The 24,163-nt window shown below is 42.4% G+C and overlaps 1 long non-coding RNA gene across 1 annotated transcript; it reads right to left on the bottom strand.

The window, feature by feature from the left end:
- Nucleotides 1-21,637: 21,637 nt before the first annotated feature.
- LOC310863860 lies at nucleotides 21,638-23,545 on the bottom strand. Its single transcript, XR_014569695.1, has 3 exons — nucleotides 23,427-23,545; nucleotides 22,208-22,327; nucleotides 21,638-21,749 (listed from the first exon to the last, which is right to left on the bottom strand). It is a non-coding gene; the product is annotated as an uncharacterized lncRNA (long non-coding RNA).
- Nucleotides 23,546-24,163: the final 618 nt, after the last annotated feature.

Genomic DNA, 24,163 nt, shown 5'->3' with positions numbered 1-24,163 from the left:
CTAATGCTATCATGCTAATGCTATCATGCTAACATGCTAACATGCTAATACTATCATGCTAATGCTATCATGCTAACATGCTAACATGCTAATGTTAACATGTTAATGTTAACATGCTAACATGCTAATGATAACATGCTAACATGCTAATGCTATCATGCTAACATGCTAATGTTAACATGCTAATGCTATCATGCTAACATGATAATGCTAACATGCTAACATGCTAATGTTAACATGCTAACATGCTAATGCTAACATGCTAATGCTAACATGCTAATGCTAACATGCTAACATGCTAATGCTAACATGCTAACATGCTAATGTTAACATGCTAACATGCTAATGCTAACATGCTAATGCTAACATGCTAATGCTAACATGCTAACATGCTAATGCTAACATGCTAACATGCTAACATTTTAATGCTAACATGCTAATGCTAACATGTTAATGCTAACATGATATCAAGCTAAAATGCTAACATGCTGCTAACATGCTAACATGCTAATGCTATCATGCTAACAGGCTAATGTTATCATGCTAACATGCTAATGCTAACATGCTAATGCTAACATGCTAACATGCTAATGCTATCATGCAAACATGCTAATGATAACATGCTAATGCTATCATGCTAACATGCTAATGCTAACATGTTAATGCTAACATGCTATCATGCTAACATGCTAATGCTAACATGTTAATGCTAACATGCTAATATGCTAACATGCTAATGCTAACATGCTAATGCTAACATGCTAATGCTATCATGCTAACATGCTAATGCTAACATGCTAATGCTATCATGCTATCATGCTAATGCTATCTTACAAGTATGATTGAACCCTACAAACCCTCCCGCGCACTCAGATCAGCCAACGCAGGGAAACTGGAAGTACCCTCACTAAAAACGCCGGGCCAACGCTCCACACGTCCCAAACTCTTCTCCCTTCAGGCTAATGTTATCATGCTAACATGCTAATGCTAACATGCTAACATGCTAATGCTATCATGCAAACATGCTAATGATAACATGCTAATGCTATCATGCTAACATGTTAATGCTATCATGCTAACATTCTAATACTAACATGCTAACATGCTAACATTTTAATGCTAACATGCTAATGCTAACATGTTAATGCTAACATGATATCAAGCTAAAATGCTAACATGCTAACATGCTAATGCTATCATGCTAACATGTTAATGCTATCATGCTAACATTCTAATACTAACATGCTAACATGCTAACATTTTAATGCTAACATGCTAATGCTAACATGTTAATGCTAACATGATATCAAGCTAAAATGCTAACATGCTAACATGCTAATGCTATCATGCTAACATGCTAATGCTATCATGCAAACATGCTAATGCTATCATGCTAACATGTTAATGCTATCATGCTAACATTCTAATGTTAACATGCTAATGCTATCATGCTAATGCTATCATGCTAACATGCTAACATGCTAATGCTATCATGCTAATGCTATCATGCTAACATGCTAACATGCTAATGCTAACATGTTAATGTACCCTCACTAAAAACGCCGGGCCAACGCTCCACACGTCCCAAACTCTTCTCCCTTCAGGCTAATGTTATCATGCTAACATGCTAATGCTAACATGCTAACATGCTAATGCTATCATGCAAACATGCTAATGATAACATGCTAATGCTATCATGCTAACATGTTAATGCTATCATGCTAACATTCTAATACTAACATGCTAACATGCTAACATTTTAATGCTAACATGCTAATGCTAACATGTTAATGCTAACATGATATCAAGCTAAAATGCTAACATGCTAACATGCTAATGCTATCATGCTAACATGTTAATGCTATCATGCTAACATTCTAATACTAACATGCTAACATGCTAACATTTTAATGCTAACATGCTAATGCTAACATGTTAATGCTAACATGATATCAAGCTAAAATGCTAACATGCTAACATGCTAATGCTATCATGCTAACATGCTAATGCTATCATGCAAACATGCTAATGCTATCATGCTAACATGTTAATGCTATCATGCTAACATTCTAATGTTAACATGCTAATGCTATCATGCTAATGCTATCATGCTAACATGCTAACATGCTAATGCTATCATGCTAATGCTATCATGCTAACATGCTAACATGCTAATGCTAACATGTTAATGTTAACATGCTTACATGCTAATGATAACATGCTAACATGCTAATGCTATCATGCTAACATGCTAACATGCTAATGTTAACATGCTAATGCTATCATGCTAACATGATAATGCTAACATGCTAATGTTAACATGCTAATATGCTAACATGCTAACATGCTAACATGCTAATGCTAACATGCTAATGCTATCATGCTAACATGCTAATGCTAACATGCTAACATGCTAATATGCTAATGCTAACATGCTAATGCTAACATGCTAATGCTAACATGCTAACATGCTAATGCTAACATGCTAACATGCTAACATTTTAATGCTAACATGCTAATGCTAACATGTTAATGCTAACATGATATCAAGCTAAAATGCTAACATGCTGCTAACATGCTAACATGCTAATGCTATCATGCTAATGCTAACATGCTAATGCTATCATGCAAACATGCTAATGATAACATGCTAATGCTATCATGCTAACATGTTAATGCTATCATGCTAACATTCTAATACTAACATGCTAACATGCTAACATTTTAATGCTAACATGCTAATGCTAACATGTTAATGCTAACATGATATCAAGCTAAAATGCTAACATGCTGCTAACATACTAACATGCTAATGCTATCATGCTAACATGCTAATGTTATCATGCTAACATGCTAATGCTAACATGCTAATGCTATCATGCTAACATGCTAATGCTAACATGCTAATGCTAACATGTTAATGTTAACATGCTAACATGCTAATGATAACATGCTAACATGCTAATGCTATCATGCTAACATGCTAACATGCTAATGCTATCATGCTAACATGATAATGCTAACATGCTAATGTTAACATGCTAATATGCTAACATGCTAACATGCTAACATGCTAACATGCTAATGCTAACATGCTAATGCTATCATGCTAACATGCTAATGCTAACATGCTAACATGCTAATGTTAACATGCTAACATGCTAATGCTAACATGCTAATGCTAACATGCTAATGCTAACATGCTAACATGCAAGTGCTAACATGCTAATGATATCATGTTAATGCTATCATGCAAATATGCTAATGCTTACATGTTAATGCTATCATGCTAACATGCTAACATGCTAATGCTAACATGCTAATGCTATCATGCTAACATGCTAACATGCTAATGCTAACATGTTAATGCTAACATGCTATCATGCTAACATGCTAATGCTAACATGTTAATGCTAACATGCTAAGATGCTAACATGCTAATGCTAACATGCTAATGCTAACATGCTAATGCTATCATGCTAATGCTATCATGCTATCATGCTAATGCTATCTTACAAGTATGATTGAACCCTACAAACCCTCCCGCGCACTCAGATCAGCCAACGCAGGGAAACTGGAAGTACCCTCACTAAAAACGCCGGGCCAACGCTCCACACGTCCCAAACTCTTCTCCCTTCTGGCTCCAAAACTGTGGAATGCACTTCCCATTGCAGTCAGAACTGCAGCATCACTCCCAATCTTCCGCCATAGCCTGAAAACCCTGTTGGCTTAGATAGCATTTGACACAGCATTTGACACAGACTTATAGCATGTTATGTAGACAGCACTATAATTGTATTGTATATAGTTATAGCACGCCATAGTACATATGTATAGCATAGTAGTAAATATGTAGTTTATATGTATAGTGTATGTATAGTTTCATTATATAGATATTCCACTGTTACTTTCTTAGCTTACGCATGTTTCATGATATTGATAAATGCTTTTATGTGATGTATTCCCATGCTTTTGTTCTTGCTTAAATGTAAGTCGCTCTGGATTAAGAGCGTCTGCTAAATGCCTAAATTGTAAATTGTAAATGCAAACATGTTAATGCTAACATGCTAATGCTATCATGCTAACATGTTAATGCTATCATGCTAAGATTCTAATGCTAACATGCTATCATGCTAATGCTATCATGCTAACATGCTAATGCTAACATGCTAATGCTAACATGCTAATGCTAACATGCTAATGCTATCACGCTAACATGCTAACATGCTAATGCTAACATGCTAACATGCTAATGCTATCATGCTAAGATGCTAATGCTAACATGCTAATGCTAACATGCTAATATGCTAACATGCTAACATGCTAACATGCTAAAGCTAACATGCTAATGCTAATATGCTAACATGCTAACATGCTAATGCTATCATGCTAACATGCTAATGCTAAGATGTCTGAGCTGTAAGGGTCCATTTGGTTTCGTTCAGGGGGGGGGGGGGGGGGCCCGGTTCCGGCGAGCCGCCCTGCTTCTGAAACGGTCGAGAAATGACAGAGTTACGTGTTTCCCCGATTTTCTCCATTGACTTTCAATGTGTGTGTGTGCGTGCACATGTGTGCATGTGCGTGCATGTGCGTTCGTGTGTGCGCGTGTTTGAGAGGTGGTCAACTTGACCTTGAATCATTAACAAAGTATCAATTTCACCTGGGCTAGTCTATGCGAATGCAAACACTATTGAAAGTTAAAACCACACTGACTCAGTGAGAGAACATATGTCCGAACAAATTGCTCTATCGCAAAAAGTAAACATCAAATGCGATTTTTGTTTTCGCCGTGAGTGACCCGAGACATTGAGGTACGCCGTGTGCGATCGTGGTATTGGTACGATAAAAAACGTGGTTATGAGAGCGAGTTAAGGAATTGTGTTTGTGATGAAAAAATTGCTGACTCATTCCGGCATTTAACATGGAGTTGTATGACACATTATGATGGTACACCTGTCGCTTTCAGGGCTGTAGTTCACGTACCGTATGAATCTGGGCTGTGCTTGTGACATTGGGTGAAAGAGGACGAGTGTGGCTACAAAATTACCGAAACCCATGCGTGTAAAGTTAATATTTTGGCCGTGAGGACGATTTGTTCGGAGAATTTCGCTACAGTCTTCACACTGGCTTCTCCCTCTGACCCGCTCTCTCTCTGGCCGTGCGACACTGCGAGTCGAGATTTTAGCTCAGACCACACACACTTTGAAATGCGACAGCGGGCAAACCGTGCAACGTATTCGAATTCCGTCTGAACCACAACAAAGTCGATGGCCTCGTGTGCTATTTGAGGTTTAAATCGTGTTTCTACGTAACAGTATGCCAGAGCAATGTGGCTCCAAAGTAACGTGTCGTTTTCTGTTTTTACCCGCGTTTCCCCATTGACTTTGCATGGGGCATTTTTCGCGTCGTTTATTGCGAATTATGTCGGCACGGTAACCCCAAACGGAAAGAAAAGCACAAGCACACCATTCCCGGCCGAGCCGCACGTTTCGATGTATATATTGTGGGGCTTTGGTAAACCGTGCGGCCGGCCATAGACGTCAAAGTTTCGTGTCTTGATTATTATTATTGCTGCGATTAAGTATGTGTTGCGGATTTCAACCTGTGTTTCCCAGAATAAGAAATACAGTTTTATCGATTTAGATATATTCTGGATCCCTTTTTAGTTTTTTAAAGAAAAATAAATCATTGATATGTGATGAAAAAGAAAAGTATATAAACTGAATTAAAATATTTTATACAGTATAATTATTCTACTAGAAACAAAATTTCAAGAAATTTTACTGGGTGCCTGCAGCTCGCCAAGTCTGTGCAGCATTTGAGCCACAGACCACCATTTGCGGCGGACGCGGACGCGCGGGGGGGGGGGGGATTTAACAGGGGCGGGTGGAGCTGCCGCGCGCTCAAATACGGAGCATGTCAAACATAGCACTGCGCATTCAGTGGCCTCTCCAATATGACACAGTCACAGTGCATGTATCATCTATATCAGAGGTTCCCAAACACCGGTGCCGGTCCGCGGGACACGTGGCACTGGTACGCAAGAGGGGAATTCTAAGTTTTGCGTCGTTTAAAAATGTCCAATCTTTGTATCTTTAGCAGCAGCAGCTGTAGGCTATTTTGTGACGATCGCGTTAATGAAACCAAACGCTACACGCGGTTCCGGTACAGGATTATTATTTCATGTGAATCATGTCAAAATGAAAAGATGATGTTATCCAGGTAAAGTAGTGGTATTGGCACACAGCGCAGCAGCAGCACCGAGAACACAATAAGAGATATAACATTATTATTCTCCTCCTCCTCCTCCTCCTCCACAACTCGATAACGTTCTCATTTGTTACTCATTTTCTGAGCCATGCAAATAAACAACAACCCGCACTGACCGGAGACGGAGAGGTTCATGTGCGCTGCGCGTAAAGCTTAGCCAGAAACAGACAGTCATTGCGTCAGCATGAATGTAGCCTCGGGAACCCAGACGTTATATTTCCAGCACGGAGGTGAGGGGGATATCGTTTGGGGGTAACGTTTGCGAAGCTTCTATCTGTTACTTCTCTGACACAGCGCAGTTCAAACAGACTTCAGCCAGTCTCAATAGTGGGACACCGCGCGCTGAGAGCCACATAGCCTACACAGCTGCATTTGGTTTTTAATTAAGGGCGCGTTCTGAATGCAATGAAAAAAGGGGAGAAAAAAAAAAAAAAGCTCAACTTTCGACTCGCGCTTCTGCGAGTCGACTCGTGACTCGTTTATCGATAAATCGATAAATCGGTTTTTTGATGAATGCCCTAGCGTGCACATGTGTGCATGTGCGTTCGTGTGTGCGCGTGTTTGAGAGGTGGTCAACTTGACCTTGAATCATTAACAAAGTATCAATTTCACCTGGGCTAGGGCTAGTCTATGCGAATGCAATCACTATTGAAAGTTAAAACCACAAATTCCTCTATCGCAAAAAGTAAACGTCAAATGCGATTTTTGTTTTCGCCGTGAGTGACCCGAGACATTGAGGTACGTGTGCGATTGTGGTATTGGTACGATAAAAAACGTGGTTATGAGAGCGAGTTAAGAAATTGTGTTTGTGATGAAAAAATTGCTGACTCATTCAGGCATTTAACATGGAGTTGTATGACACATTATGATGGTACACCTGTCGCTTTCAGGGCTGTAGTTCACGTACCATATGAATCTGGGCTGGGCTTGTGACATTGGGTGAAAGAGGACGAGTGTGGCTACAAAATTACCGAAACCCATGCGTGTATTTTGGCCGTGAGGACGATTTGTTCGGAGAATTTCGCTACAGTCTTCACAATGTCTTGTCCCTCTGACCCGCTCTCTCTCTGGCCGTGCGACACTCATAAGTCGAGATTTTTACTCAGACCACACAAGCTTTGAACTGCGACAGCGGGCAAACCGTGCAACATATTCGAATTCCGTCTGAACCACAACAAAGTCGATTGCCTCGTGTGCTGTTTGACGTTTAAATCGTGTTTCTACGTAACAGTATGCCAGAGTAATGTGGCTCCTAAGTAACGTGTCGTTTTCTGTTTTTACCTGCGTTTCCCCATTGACTTTGAATGGGGCATTTTTCGCGTCGTTTATTGCGAATTACGTCGGCACGGTAACCCGAATCGGAAAGAAAAGCACAAGCACACCATTCCCGACCGAGCCGCACGTTTCAATGTATATATTGTGGGGCTTTGGTAAACCGTGCGGCCGGCCATAGACGTCAAAGTTTCGTGTCTTGATTATTCTGGGTGCCTGCCATGCAATGGCAGAAACACAGGTTGAAATCCGCAACCAATACTTAACTAGAAACAAAATTTCAAGAAATTTTACTGGGTGCCTGAAGCTCGCCAAGTCTGTGCAGCATTTGAGCCACGGACCACCATTTGATGACATTTAGCCTCTCAGAGGGTCCATTTGGTTACATGTGAGCCAGGTCTCCCCATTGACTTTCAATGGGGTATTTTGTCTTAGTTTATTGCGCATTACGTTGCCACCAACATTCTAATGCTAACATGCTAACATGCTAACATGCTAATTCTAACATGCTAATGTTAACATGCTAATGCTATCATGCTAACATGCTAACATGCTAATGCTAACATGCTAATGCTAACATGCTAATGCTATCATGCTAACATGCTAATGCTAACATGCTAATGCTATCATGCTAACATGCTAATGCTAACATGCTAACATGCTAATGCTAACATGATATCATGCTAACGCTAACATGCTAATGCTATCATGCTAACATGCTAAGGCTAACATGCTAATGATATCATGCCAACATGCTAATGCTAACATGCTAACATGCTAATGCTATCATGCTAACATGCTAACATGCTAATGCTAACATGCTAATGCTAACATGCTAACATGCTAATAACATGCTAATGCTAATATGCTAACATGCTAATGCTAAGATGTCTGAGCTGTAAGGGTCCATTTGGTTTCGTTCAGGGGGGTGGCCCGGTTCCGGCGAGCCGCCCTGCTTCTGAAACGGTCGAGAAATGACAGAGTTACGTGTTTCCCCGATTTTCTCCATTGACTTTCAATGTGTGTGTGTGCGTGCACATGTGTGCATGTGCGTTCGTGTGTGCGCCTGTGTGAGAGGTGGTCAACTTGGTCTAAGTGCATGGAAAGTTTCAAGACTGTAGCATGTTGCAAACAAAAGTTATAGCTGTGTAAAGGCCAGCCAATAGGAATACAGAGGGGCGGGGCTTAAGCAATTAAGCCATTACAGCTTGTTCCTCTTGATGGTCTACGTCCATGTACCAAAATTTGAGGCTGTAGCATGTTGTAAACAATAGTTGGAGCTGTGTAAAGGCCAGCCAATAGGAAGACAGGATTTGTGTGTTTATGTGTGTGCGTGTGCGTGCGTGTGTGCGTGTGTGTGCGCTCAGGAAGGCGGCCCGGTTCTGGCGAGCCACCCCGCGTCTGAAACGGTTGAGAAATGACAGAGTTACGCGTTTCCCCAATTGTCTCCATTGACTTTCAATGTGTGTGTGTGCGTGCACATGTGTGCATGTGCGTGCGTGTGCATGCGTGGGCGTGCGTGCGTGCGTGTGTGAGAGGTGGTCAACTTCACCTTGAATCATTAACAATGTATCATTTTCAGCTGGGCTACGCTATGCAAATGCACCCACTATTGAAAGTAAAAAACACACTGACTCAATGAGAGAATTTGTTCAGACATACGGTCCGAACAAATTGCTCTAGCGCAAAAAGTAAAAGTCGAATGCAATTTTTGTTTTCGCCGTGAGTGACCCGAGACATTAAGGTATGCCGTGTGCGATCGTGGTATTGGTACGATAAAAAACGTGGTTATAAGAGCGAGTTAAGAAATTGTGTTTGTGATGAAAAAATTGCTGACTCATTCAAGCAGTTAACATGAAGTTCTATGACACATTATGATGGTACACCTGTCGCTTTCAGGGCTGTAGTTCACGTACCGTATGAATCTGGGCTGTGGTTGTGACATTGGGTGAAAGAGGACGAGTGTGGCTACAAAATTACCGAAACCCATGCGTGTAAAGTGAATATTCTGGCCGTGAGGACACAGTCACAGTGCATGTATCATCTATATCAGAGGTTCCCAAACACCGGTGCCGGTCCGCGGGACACGTGGCACTGGTACGCAAGAGGGGAATTCTAAGTTTTGCGTCGTTTAAAAATGTCCAATCTTTGTATCTTTAGCAGCAGCAGCTGTAGGCTATTTTGTGACGATCGCGTTAATGAAACCAAACGCTACACGCGGTTCCGGTACAGGATTATTATTTCATGTGAATCATGTCAAAATGAAAAGATGATGTTATCCAGGTAAAGTAGTGGTATTGGCACACAGCGCAGCAGCAGCACCGAGAACACAATAAGAGATATAACATTATTATTCTCCTCCTCCTCCTCCTCCTCCACAACTCGATAACGTTCTCATTTGTTACTCATTTTCTGAGCCATGCAAATAAACAACAACCCGCACTGACCGGAGACGGAGAGGTTCATGTGCGCTGCGCGTAAAGCTTAGCCAGAAACAGACAGTCATTGCGTCAGCATGAATGTAGCCTCGGGAACCCAGACGTTATATTTCCAGCACGGAGGTGAGGGGGATATCGTTTGGGGGTAACGTTTGCGAAGCTTCTATCTGTTACTTCTCTGACACAGCGCAGTTCAAACAGACTTCAGCCAGTCTCAATAGTGGGACACCGCGCGCTGAGAGCCACATAGCCTACACAGCTGCATTTGGTTTTTAATTAAGGGCGCGTTCTGAATGCAATGAAAAAAGGGGAGAAAAAAAAAAAAAAGCTCAACTTTCGACTCGCGCTTCTGCGAGTCGACTCGTGACTCGTTTATCGATAAATCGATAAATCGGTTTTTTGATGAATGCCCTAGCGTGCACATGTGTGCATGTGCGTTCGTGTGTGCGCGTGTTTGAGAGGTGGTCAACTTGACCTTGAATCATTAACAAAGTATCAATTTCACCTGGGCTAGGGCTAGTCTATGCGAATGCAATCACTATTGAAAGTTAAAACCACAAATTCCTCTATCGCAAAAAGTAAACGTCAAATGCGATTTTTGTTTTCGCCGTGAGTGACCCGAGACATTGAGGTACGTGTGCGATTGTGGTATTGGTACGATAAAAAACGTGGTTATGAGAGCGAGTTAAGAAATTGTGTTTGTGATGAAAAAATTGCTGACTCATTCAGGCATTTAACATGGAGTTGTATGACACATTATGATGGTACACCTGTCGCTTTCAGGGCTGTAGTTCACGTACCATATGAATCTGGGCTGGGCTTGTGACATTGGGTGAAAGAGGACGAGTGTGGCTACAAAATTACCGAAACCCATGCGTGTATTTTGGCCGTGAGGACGATTTGTTCGGAGAATTTCGCTACAGTCTTCACAAGGTCTTGTCCCTCTGACCCGCTCTCTCTCTGGCCGTGCGACACTCATAAGTCGAGATTTTTACTCAGACCACACAAGCTTTGAACTGCGACAGCGGGCAAACCGTGCAACATATTCGAATTCCGTCTGAACCACAACAAAGTCGATTGCCTCGTGTGCTGTTTGACGTTTAAATCGTGTTTCTACGTAACAGTATGCCAGAGTAATGTGGCTCCTAAGTAACGTGTCGTTTTCTGTTTTTACCTGCGTTTCCCCATTGACTTTGAATGGGGCATTTTTCGCGTCGTTTATTGCGAATTACGTCGGCACGGTAACCCGAATCGGAAAGAAAAGCACAAGCACACCATTCCCGACCGAGCCGCACGTTTCAATGTATATATTGTGGGGCTTTGGTAAACCGTGCGGCCGGCCATAGACGTCAAAGTTTCGTGTCTTGATTATTCTGGGTGCCTGCCATGCAATGGCAGAAACACAGGTTGAAATCCGCAACCAATACTTAACTAGAAACAAAATTTCAAGAAATTTTACTGGGTGCCTGAAGCTCGCCAAGTCTGTGCAGCATTTGAGCCACGGACCACCATTTGATGACATTTAGCCTCTCAGAGGGTCCATTTGGTTACATGTGAGCCAGGTCTCCCCATTGACTTTCAATGGGGTATTTTGTCTTAGTTTATTGCGCATTACGTTGCCACCAACATTCTAATGCTAACATGCTAACATGCTAACATGCTAATTCTAACATGCTAATGTTAACATGCTAATGCTATCATGCTAACATGCTAATGCTAACATGCTAATGCTATCATGCTAACATGCTAATGCTAACATGCTAATGCTATCATGCTAACATGCTAATGCTAACATGCTAACATGCTAATGCTAACATGATATCATGCTAACGCTAACATGCTAATGCTATCATGCTAACATGCTAAGGCTAACATGCTAATGATATCATGCCAACATGCTAATGCTAACATGCTAACATGCTAATGCTATCATGCTAACATGCTAACATGCTAATGCTAACATGCTAATGCTAACATGCTAACATGCTAATAACATGCTAATGCTAATATGCTAACATGCTAATGCTAAGATGTCTGAGCTGTAAGGGTCCATTTGGTTTCGTTCAGGGGGGTGGCCCGGTTCCGGCGAGCCGCCCTGCTTCTGAAACGGTCGAGAAATGACAGAGTTACGTGTTTCCCCGATTTTCTCCATTGACTTTCAATGTGTGTGTGTGCGTGCACATGTGTGCATGTGCGTTCGTGTGTGCGCCTGTGTGAGAGGTGGTCAACTTGGTCTAAGTGCATGGAAAGTTTCAAGACTGTAGCATGTTGCAAACAAAAGTTATAGCTGTGTAAAGGCCAGCCAATAGGAATACAGAGGGGCGGGGCTTAAGCAATTAAGCCATTACAGCTTGTTCCTCTTGATGGTCTACGTCCATGTACCAAAATTTGAGGCTGTAGCATGTTGTAAACAATAGTTGGAGCTGTGTAAAGGCCAGCCAATAGGAAGACAGGATTTGTGTGTTTATGTGTGTGCGTGTGCGTGCGTGTGTGCGTGTGTGTGCGCTCAGGAAGGCGGCCCGGTTCTGGCGAGCCACCCCGCGTCTGAAACGGTTGAGAAATGACAGAGTTACGCGTTTCCCCAATTGTCTCCATTGACTTTCAATGTGTGTGTGTGCGTGCACATGTGTGCATGTGCGTGCGTGTGCATGCGTGGGCGTGCGTGCGTGCGTGTGTGAGAGGTGGTCAACTTCACCTTGAATCATTAACAATGTATCATTTTCAGCTGGGCTACGCTATGCAAATGCACCCACTATTGAAAGTAAAAAACACACTGACTCAATGAGAGAATTTGTTCAGACATACGGTCCGAACAAATTGCTCTAGCGCAAAAAGTAAAAGTCGAATGCAATTTTTGTTTTCGCCGTGAGTGACCCGAGACATTAAGGTATGCCGTGTGCGATCGTGGTATTGGTACGATAAAAAACGTGGTTATAAGAGCGAGTTAAGAAATTGTGTTTGTGATGAAAAAATTGCTGACTCATTCAAGCAGTTAACATGAAGTTCTATGACACATTATGATGGTACACCTGTCGCTTTCAGGGCTGTAGTTCACGTACCGTATGAATCTGGGCTGTGGTTGTGACATTGGGTGAAAGAGGACGAGTGTGGCTACAAAATTACCGAAACCCATGCGTGTAAAGTGAATATTCTGGCCGTGAGGACGATTTGTTCGGAGAATTTCGCTACAGTTTTCACATTGGCTTCTCCCTCTGACCCGCTCTCTCTCTGGCCGTGCGACACTGTGAGTCGAGATTTTTGCTCAGACCACACACACTTTGAACTGCGATAGCGGGCAAACCGTGCAACGTATTCGAATTCCGTCTGAACCACAACAAAGTCGATGGCCTCGTGTGCTGTTTGAGGTTTAAATCGTGTTTCTACGTAACAGTATGCCAGAGCAATGTGGCTCCAAAGTAACGTGTCGTTTTCTGTTTTTACCCGCGTTTCCCCATTGACTTTGCATGGGGCATTTTTCGCGTCGTTTATTGCGAATTACGTCGGCACGGTAACCCGAAACGAAAAGAAAAGCACAAGCACACCATTCCCGGCCGAGCCGCACGTTTCGATGTATATATTGTGGGGCTTTGGTAAACCGTGCGGCCGGCCATAGACGTCAAAGTTTCGTGTCTTGATTATTATTGCGATTAAGTATGTGTTGCGGATTTCAACCTGTGTTTCTGCCATTGCATGGCAGGCACCCAGAATAATACTCGTCAAGACACGAAACTTTGACGTCTATGGCCGGCCGCACGATTTACCAAAGCCCCACAATATATACATCGAAACGTGCGGCTCAAAAAACGCATTTGACGTTTACTTTTTGCGATAGAGCAATTTGTTCGGACATACGTTCTCTCACTGAGTCAGTGTGGTTTTAACTTTCAATAGTGTTTGCATTCGCATAGACTAGCCCTAGCCCAGGTGAAATTGATACTTTGTTAATGATTCAAGGTCAAGTTGACCACCTCTCAAACATGCGCACACACGAACGCACATGCACGCACATGCACACATGTGCACGCACACACATTTTGAAAGTCAATGGAGAAAATCGGGGAAACACGTAACTGTCATTTCTCCACCGTTTCAGAAGCAGGGCGGCTCGCCGGAACCGGGCCGCCCCCCTGAACGAAAGCAAATGGACCCTTACAGCTCAGACATCTTAGCATTAGCATGTTAGCATGATAGCATTAGCATGTTAGCATTAGCATGTTAGCATGATAGCATTAGCATGTTAGCATTAGCATGTTAGCATGTTAGCATTAGCATGTTAGCTTTAGCATGTTAGCATGTTAGCATATTAGCATGTTAGCATTAGCATGTTAGCATATTAGCATGTTAGCATTAGCATGTTAGCATTAGCATGTTAACATTAGCATGTTAGCATGATAGCATTAGCATGTTAGCATGTTAGCATTAGCATGTTAGCATTAGCATGTTAGCATGTTAGCGTGATAGCATTAGCATGTTAGCATGTTAGCATTAGCATGTTAGCATTAGCATGTTAGCATGATAGCATTAGCATGTTAACATTAGCATGTTAGCATTAGCATGTTAGCATATTAGCATGTTAGCATTACCATGTTAGCATTAGCATGTTAGCATGATAGCATTAGCATGTTAACATTAGCATGTTAGCATGATAGCATTAGCATGTTAGCATTAGCATGTTAGCATGTTAGCATTAGCATGTTAGCATTAGCATGTTAACATTAGCATGATAGAATTAGCATGTTAGCATGTTAGCATGATAGCATTAGCATGATAACATTAGCATGTTAGCATGTTAGCATTAGAATGTTAGCATTAGCATGTTAGCATTAGCATGTTAGCATTAGAATGTTGGTGCCAACGTAATGCGCAATAAACTAAGACAAAATACCCCATTGAAAGTCAATGGGGAGACCTGGCTCACATGTAACCAGATGGACCCTTCTGAGAGGCTAAATGTCATCAAATGGTGGTCCGTGGCTCAAATGCTGCACAGACTTGGCGAGCTTCAGGCACCCAGTAAAAATTCTTGAAATTTTGTTTCTAGTTACGATTATGATTAAGTATGTGTTGCGTGTGTTTCTGCCATTGCATGGCAGGCACCCAGAATAATATAAATTATTTTAAGTAACCACTTCAAAGACAAATATACAAACACACATGCAGTAAAAGTAAACAATAACTAGAAACAAAATTTCAAGACATTTTACTGGGTGCCTGAAGCTCGCCAAGTCTGTGCAGCATTTGAGCCACGGACCACCATTTGATGACATTTAGCCTCTCAGAAGGGTCCATATGGTTACATGTGAGCCAGGTCTCCCCATTTACATTCAATGGGGTATTTTGTCTTAGTTTATTGTGCATTACGTTGCCACCAACATTCTAATGCTAACATGCTAGCATGCTAACATGCTAATGCTAACATGCTAATGTTAACATGCTAACATGCTAATGCTATCATGCTAACATGCTAATGCTAACATGCTAATGCTATCATGCTAACATGCTAATGCTAACATGCTAACATGCTAATGCTAACATGCTAACATGCTAATGCTAACATGATATCATGCTAACGCTAACATGCTAATGTTATCATGCTAACATGCTAATGCTAACATGCTAATGCTAACATGCTAATGATATCATGCTAACATGCTAATGCTAACATGCTAACATGCTAATGCTATCATGCTAACATGCTAATGCTAACATGTCTCCACCGTTTCAGAAGCAGGGCGGCTCGCCGGAACCGGGCCGCCCCCCTGAACGAAAGCAAATGGACCCTTACAGCTCAGACATCTTAGCATTAGCATGTTAGCATGATAGCATTAGCATGTTAGCATTAGCATGTTAGCATGATAGCATTAGCATGTTAGCATTAGCATGTTAGCATGTTAGCATTAGCATGTTAGCTTTAGCATGTTAGCATGTTAGCATATTAGCATGTTAGCATTAGCATGTTAGCATATTAGCATGTTAGCATTAGCATGTTAGCATTAGCATGTTAACATTAGCATGTTAGCATGATAGCATTAGCATGTTAGCATGTTAGCATTAGCATGTTAGCATTAGCATGTTAGCATGTTAGCGTGATAGCATTAGCATGTTAGCATGTTAGCATTAGCATGTTAGCATTAGCATGTTAGCATGATAGCATTAGCATGTTAACAATTAGCATGTTAGCATTAGCATGTTAGCATATTAGCATGTTAGCATTAGCATGTTAGCATTAGCATGTTAGCATGATAGCATTAGCATGTTAACATTAGCATGTTAGCATGATAGCATTAGCATGTTAGCATTAGCATGTTAGCATGTTAGCATTAGCATGTTAGCATTAGCATGTTAGCATGTTAGCATGATAGAATTAGCATGTTAACATTAGCATGATAGAATTAGCATGTTAGCATGTTAGCATGATAGCATTAGCATGATAACATTAGCATGTTAGCATGTTAGCATTAGAATGTTAGCATTAGCATGTTAGCATTAGCATGTTAGCATTAGAATGTTGGTGCCAACGTAATGCGCAATAAACTAAGACAAAATACCCCATTGAAAGTCAATGGGGAGACCTGGCTCACATGTAACCAGATGGACCCTTCTGAGAGGCTAAATGTCATCAAATGGTGGTCCGTGGCTCAAATGCTGCACAGACTTGGCGAGCTTCAGGCACCCAGTAAAAATTCTTGAAATTTTGTTTCTAGTTACGATTATGATTAAGTATGTGTTGCGTGTGTTTCTGCCATTGCATGGCAGGCACCCAGAATAATATAAATTATTTTAAGTAACCACTTCAAAGACAAATATACAAACACACATGCAGTAAAAGTAAACAATAACTAGAAACAAAATTTCAAGAAATTTTACTGGGTGCCTGAAGCTCGCCAAGTCTGTGCAGCATTTGAGCCACGGACCACCATTTGATGACATTTAGCCTCTCAGAAGGGTCCATATGGTTACATGTGAGCCAGGTCTCCCCATTTACATTCAATGGGGTATTTTGTCTTAGTTTATTGTGCATTACGTTGCCACCAACATTCTAATGCTAACATGCTAGCATGCTAACATGCTAATGCTAACATGCTAATGTTAACATGCTAACATGCTAATGCTATCATGCTAACATGCTAATGCTAACATGCTAATGCTATCATGCTAACATGCTAATGCTAACATGCTAACATGCTAATGCTAACATGATATCATGCTAACGCTAACATGCTAATGTTATCATGCTAACATGCTAATGCTAACATGCTAATGCTAACATGCTAATGATATCATGCTAACATGCTAATGCTAACATGCTAATGCTATCATGCTATCATGCTAATGCTAACATGTTATCATGCTAATGCTAACATGCTAACATGCCAATGCTAACATGCTAATGCTAAGATGTCTGAGCTGTAAGGGTCCATTTGGTTTCGTTCAGGGGGGCGGCCCGGTATCCGGCGAGCCGCCCTGCTTCTGAAACGGTCGAGAAATGACAGAGTTACGTGTTTCCCCGATTTTCTCCATTGACTTTCAATGTGTGTGTGTGTGCGTGCACATGTGTGCATGTGCGTTCGTGTGAGAGGTGGTCAACTTGGTCTAAGTGCATGGAGCAAGTTTCAAGACTGTAGCATGTTGCAAACACAAGTTATAGCTGTGTAAAGGCCAGCCAATAGGAATACAGAGGGGCGGGGCTTAAGCAATTAAGCCATTACAGCTTGTTCCTCTTGATGGTCTACGTCCATGTACCAAAGTTTGAGGCTGTAGCATGTTGTAAACAATAGTTGGAGCTGTGTAAAGGCCAGCCAATAGGAAGACAGGGTTTGTGTGTGTGTGTGTGTGTGTGTGTGTGTGTGTGTGTGTGTGTGTGTGTGTGTGTGTGTGTGTGCGTGTGCGTGCACGTGTGCGTGTGTGTGTGTGCGCTCAGGGGGGCGGCCCGGTTCTGGCGAGCCACCCTGCGTCTGAAACGGTTGAGAAATGACAGAGTTACGCGTTTCCCCAATTGTCTCCATTGACTTTCAATGTGTGTGTGTGCGTGCACATGTGTGCATGTGCGTATGCGTGTGCGTGCGTGCGTGTGTGAGAGGTGGTCAACCTCTCACCATTAACAATGTATCGTTTCCAGCTGGGCAAGTCTATGCAAATGCAACCACTATTGAAAGTTAAAAGCACACTGACTCAATGAGAGAATTTTTTCAGACATACGTTCCGAACAAATTGCTCTAGCGCAAAAAGTTAAAGTCGAATGTCATTTTTGTTTTCGCCGTGAGTGACCCGAGACATTGAGGTACGCCATGTGCGATCGTGGTATTGGTACGATAAAAAACGTGGTTATAAGAGCGAGTTAAGAAATTGTGTTTGTGATGAAAAAATTGCTGACTCATTCAGGGAGTTAACATTGAGTTCTATGACACATTATGAGCACACCATTCCCGGCCGAGCCGCACGTTTCAATGTATATATTGTGGGGCTTTGGTAAACCGTGCGGCCGGCCATAGCGGTCAAAGTTTCGGAACATATATTATTACTAGAAACAAAATTTCAATACATTTTACTGGGTGCCTGAAGCTCGCCAAGTCTGTGCAGCATTTGAGCCACGGACCACCATTTGATGACATTTAGCCTCTCAGAAGGGTCCATTTGGTTACATGTGAGCCAGGTCTCCCCATTGACTTTCAATGGGGTATTTTGTCTTAGTTTATTGCGCATTACGTTGCCACCAACATTCTAAAGCTAACATGCTAACATGCTAATGCTAACATGCTAATGCTATCATGCTAACATGCTAACATGCTAACATGCTAATGCTAACATGCTAATGCTAACATGCTAACATGCTAATGCTATCATGCTAACATGCTAATGCTATCATGCTAACATGCTAATGCTAACATGCTAACATGCTAATGCTAACATGATATCATGCTAACGCTAACATGCTAATGCTATCATGCTAACATGCTAATGCTAACATGCTAATGATATCATGCTAACATGCTAATGCTAACATGCTAACATGCTAATGCTATCATGCTAATACTGACATGCTAATGTTAACATGCTAACATGCTAATGCTAACATGCTAACATGCTAATGCTAACATGCTAACATGCTAATGCTAACCTGCTAATGCTAATATGCTAACATGCTAATGCTAAGATGTCTGAGCTGTAAGGGTCCATTTGGTTTCGTTCAGGGGGGCGGCCCGGTTCCGGCGAACCGCCCTGCTTCTGAAACGGTCGAGAAATGACAGAGTTACGTGTTTCCCCGATTTTCTCCATTGACTTTCAATGTGTGTGTGTGCGTGCACATGTGTGCATGTGTGTTCGTGTGTGCGCGTGTGTGAGAGGTGGTCAACTTGGTCTAAGTGCATGGAAAGTTTCAAGACTGTAGCATGTTGCAAACAAAAGTTATAGCTGTGTAAAGGCCAGCCAATAGGAATACAGAGGGGCGGGGCTTAAGCAATTAAGCCATTACAGCTTGTTCCTCTTGATGGTCTACGTCCATGTACCAAAATTTGAGGCTGTAGCATGTTGTAAACAATAGTTGGAGCTGTGTAAAGGCCAGCCAATAGGAAGACAGGGTTTGTGTGTGTGCGTGCGCGTGTGCGTGTGTGCGCTCAGGGGGGCGGCCCGGTTCTGGCGAGCCACCCCGCGTCTGAAACGGTTGAGAAATTACAGAGTTACGCGTTTCCCCAATTGTCTCCATTGACTTTCAATGTGTGTGTGTGCGTGCACATGTGTGCATGTGCGTGCGTGTGCGTGTGTGCGTGTGTGAGAGGTGGTCAACTTCACCTTGAATCATTAACAATGTATCAATTTCAGCTGGGCAAGTCTATGCAAATGCAACCACTATTGAAAGTTAAAATCACACTGACTCAATGAGAGAATTTGTTCAGACATACGGTCCGAACAAATTGCTCTAGCGCAAAAAGTAAAAGTTGAATGCGATTTTTGTTTTCGCCGTGAGTGACCCGAGACATTGAGGTACGCCATGTGCGATCGTGGTAAAAAACGTGGTTATAAGAGCGAGTTAAGAAATTGTGTTTGTGATGAAAAAATTGCTGACTCATTCAAGCAGTTAACATTGAGTTCTATAACACATTATGATGGTACACCTGTCGCTTTCAGGGCTGTAGTTCACGTACCGTATGAATCTGGGCTGTGGTTGTGAAAGAAAAGCACAAGCACACCATTCCCGGCCGAGCCGCACGTTTCGATGTATATATTGTAGGGCTTTGGTAAATTGTGCGGCCGGCCGTAGAGGTCAAAGTTTCGGAACATATACGACGAGTATTATTAAGTATTGGTTGCGGATTTCAACCTGTGTTTCTGCCATTGCATGGCAGGCACCCAGAATTACGATTAAGTATGTGTTGCGGATTTCAACCTGTGTTTCTGCCATTGCATGGCAGGCACCCAGAATAAAAATATACACTATATTTGAAGCAACCACTTCAAATATATAAGCACGCTTTAAAAAAATCACACATGTGTGAACTGAGTGGTGCAATTCCCCCCCCCCCCCCCCCTCTCTCTCTCTCTCTCTCTCTCTCTCTCACTCTCTCTCACTCTCTCTCATTAGAGTCACTACCCCTCTCACTGTTTCTGGCGCCCCCTACTGCTATTATTAAGTCACATACTCGTGCTTACACAGACAGACACACACACAAACAAACAAACAAACAGGTACGAGGACATTGCAAGCTGGTTGTAGGAGTGGTTGCACCACTCAAAAAGCTAAATGTATGTTGGCGTAACTAGTATAAGGCATATACGCCAAATATCTATTTTCTGTTTATCATTGATATATATAAGAAGCACAGCACTATAGAGAATCAGTTTTCCCATTGCTATTGTTCTTTTTTTTTCTGTTCTTTTTTTCCCTTTTTATTATTTGAATCATTAACCCATTCTGAACGGGAACCCATTTTGGTGTTAGCATCATGTCATGCTTTAGCTATTGAAAAATAGCAGATCTACAAGGCACCGAGTGGTGCGCTATGAGCTTGTAGATCTGCTATTTTTGAAAAATCAAACCAACGACTGACATTTTTAGAATCTGATCTCAGGTCAGAATGGGCTAATCAGACCAGTGTGTGTGTCCAGTGGAAACCTCGTATGAATCTGATCTCAGGTCAGAATAGGTTAATAAGGTGGGCATAATAAGCTTCGGCTTCAGCCCAAACCTTTTCAGTCAAACTGTAATTGTGTAAAACCCTCATTCTGAAATGTATACTACAGTATAGTGTTTCTATAGTGTTATAGTGTTTCTATAGTGTTATAGTGTTTCTATAGTGTTATAGTGCATTAAGGTGACCATATCCCCACTTCAAACATGGTCCGTTAAATCAACACACACGTGCGTTGTGCATGCGCAGTTGCGCACGCCCAGTCATGCACGTTCACGTTCACGCCCGTGCGTGCACGTGTAAAAACGCCAACGACTGATTGACAGTGCATTTGTTCATGTTTCCTGATTGGGTAGGACGGTGAGCAGGTTTTACAGAACATGATAAAACACTGAAAACAACTATGATTATTATTATTATAATTCTGGCGAAAGTCAAACCAAAATATTGCGGTTGGTTGGTGTCTGTGTGTGTGTGTGTGTGTGTGTGTGTGTGTGTGTGGTCAGTATGACTCACCTTCATGTCTGTGTAGGGCGATGACGCTGCAGCGTGCGGTCAGACAGGCCAGCGGTTGGTGGCTCTGTGCGTGCAGCCAATCCAAGAAGGCCGTGTGGATGTCCTCGTCACTCTCGTCTGGCTGTGACTACAAACGAGACACCAGCGAAAAGGTGTTCAAAACATCAATTTTTTAATCCATTCTGACCTGAGATCAGATTCTAAAAATGTCTTCTACATCCTGACAGTTTTCTGAAAAAGCTATGTTTCCGTGTCAGCCGTAGGTTAGATTTTTCAAAAATAGCAGACCTACAAGCTCGTAGATCTGCTATTTTTCAATAGCTAAAGCATGACATGACATGCTAACACCAAAATGGCTTAATCTGCTGCTGCCAAGCTCGGCAAGGGTTGGAATTCTACACGGCACATGAGTAGATGGAAATGACTGACTGTGCCCATCGTTAGAACTACACGGGGCACGACCATCAATGCCTTTATGCATGTTTTTAAAGCAAAACAGAATATCATGACTGGAAACTTTGTCCCAATATGTGGGACAAATGAACTTAAATCCATGTTTATGTCATGAGAGGACCTGGAACTCACCGTTGGCTTTAAGGGCTGTAGGCGGATACTGGAGGCCACTTTACAGGCGGTCTGGACAGGCTTCATCCTCACTGTGGAGTGGGGGCTGAGGTTCAGCTGGGTCCTCAGGTGCTCTGGGATCTGGGGGGAAGAAAATACATGTTTCTTGTAAGATTTTGCTTGATTGAACTACTGGGAAAGAGCCAAGGTTAAACCACTTTCAATCTGTTTTGGCCCATGGTATTATAAGCGATGAACCAGCTCAGTGGCCTTAGAGTGTGGTTAGAGTGTCCGCCCTGAGACTGGGAGGTCGGGGGTTCAATCCCCGGCCGGGTCATACCAAAGACTCTAAAAATGGGACCCAATGCCTCCCTGCTTGACACTCAGCATCAAGGGTTGGATTGGGGGGGTAAGTCTGTGACATACTAGCGTCATATCCAGGGTGTGTACTTGTACATCAAGCTGCCTCACGCTACAGAAACAGGAGATAGGCTCCGTCCCGTTAATGGGTTAAGAAATTGCTAGAATAACAGTCAGATCTACAAGTTCTCAACTAGCCGCATCACAACGTGCTGTGTGCTTGTAGATCGGCTATTTTCACTATTCATCACATGAAGTATACATCGGGTGGAAATCTCATACTGTATGTCCAAAACTGTTACTTTTCAGGATTCAGATTAATAAAATAGCAAAAGTAGGAGATCTGCAAGCTCACAACGCGTCGATTCGCACCGCATTTCCAGCTTGTGGATCTGCTACTTTTGTGTGACGCCATAATATGTGACCAGATTTGACTGAGAGACTGCCATCGCGCACATTCCAGCTTTTCAAAATGAGTTAATAGCACAGGCAGACTCTTCACATACTAGAGCATGTCTGAAATAAGTGTCAAAGCTGAAATTGACATGTAAATATGAAAAAAAAAATGCTTAAACATGTAGCTATTGTAATGTTAGAGACCACAGAAGTGAACCTTTCAAGCCTGTTTTCTCAACTCGCTGTTTTCTGCAAGACATTATTACTCTATAAGCCATATCTCCAAAACTGGTGGGTCAAACTGAACAACCAATATGTCAATTTGAAGCTATGATTCCCTGCTTTACTTAACTTAACTTAACTTAAAACTTACAAAAATGAAAAAAAAATCCAATGGCAGTCTCCCAGTCAAATTTGGTCACATATGATCAAGTAGGTGTTTCCTTTAGGAGAAATTGTCCTTATAGAAATGTGTCTCACTCACTCACACTCTGCCACAGTGGATCTCCCCGGGGTCAGGGTACCTCTGCAGGCCTCCTTCCAGCTGCTCTGTGTGGTGACAAACCACCCTGACCACCATGGTCCTTTCCTCCTCCTCCTCTTCCTCCTTCTGCTCCTCTCCCACCCTGCCTGCAGCCAGGGATGTCACCATTACAACATTTCAGTTGACCATTAACAATTCCACAGGGCCAATGTGACAGATATATACTTATATAGACATTAGTGACAAAAATGGTATACTAAATTGCTGAAACAGCAGATCTATGTCAACGCCCGGGAATCGAACCCGGGTCTCCCGCATCATGGAAAGCCAACATCTTAACTGTGGCAAACCAGGGGAAACAGCCAGGCCTATTCCCCACAGAATGAGGCTGGGGGAGGTGATAGAGGGAGTATATCACCCTGTACAGGTATTGCAGCCAATGGGAGCTTGGACATGGACGCACCTGCAGCCAGTAAGGCAATCACCAGAAGCTGTTAAAGAGCCGACGCCCAAGCTGTCTGGTGAGTGAGTGTGAACTAATGGAGGAGTGAGAAAGGAGGAATCTCTGTTCATGAGGAGGCTGGGATGAGGGAGATCTCTCAAGTGAGTACAAGACTAAATCAAACCTTTGGACACACTTGGATGTGCTGTGCGTGTACTGTGGCTCACCTGGTCTCGTTCTCTCTCCCTCCCTCCTAGGCCAACTGAACTGGAGAGCCTACAGCACTCTCCCCCAA

Source organism: Protomyctophum parallelum, assembly GCF_964188405.1.
Source record: "Protomyctophum parallelum genome assembly, chromosome: 1".
Classification (NCBI taxonomy): domain Eukaryota; kingdom Metazoa; phylum Chordata; class Actinopteri; order Myctophiformes; family Myctophidae; genus Protomyctophum; species Protomyctophum parallelum.
Note: the sequence above shows the minus strand (reverse complement) of the source record. Positions and strands in the feature narration are given on the sequence as shown.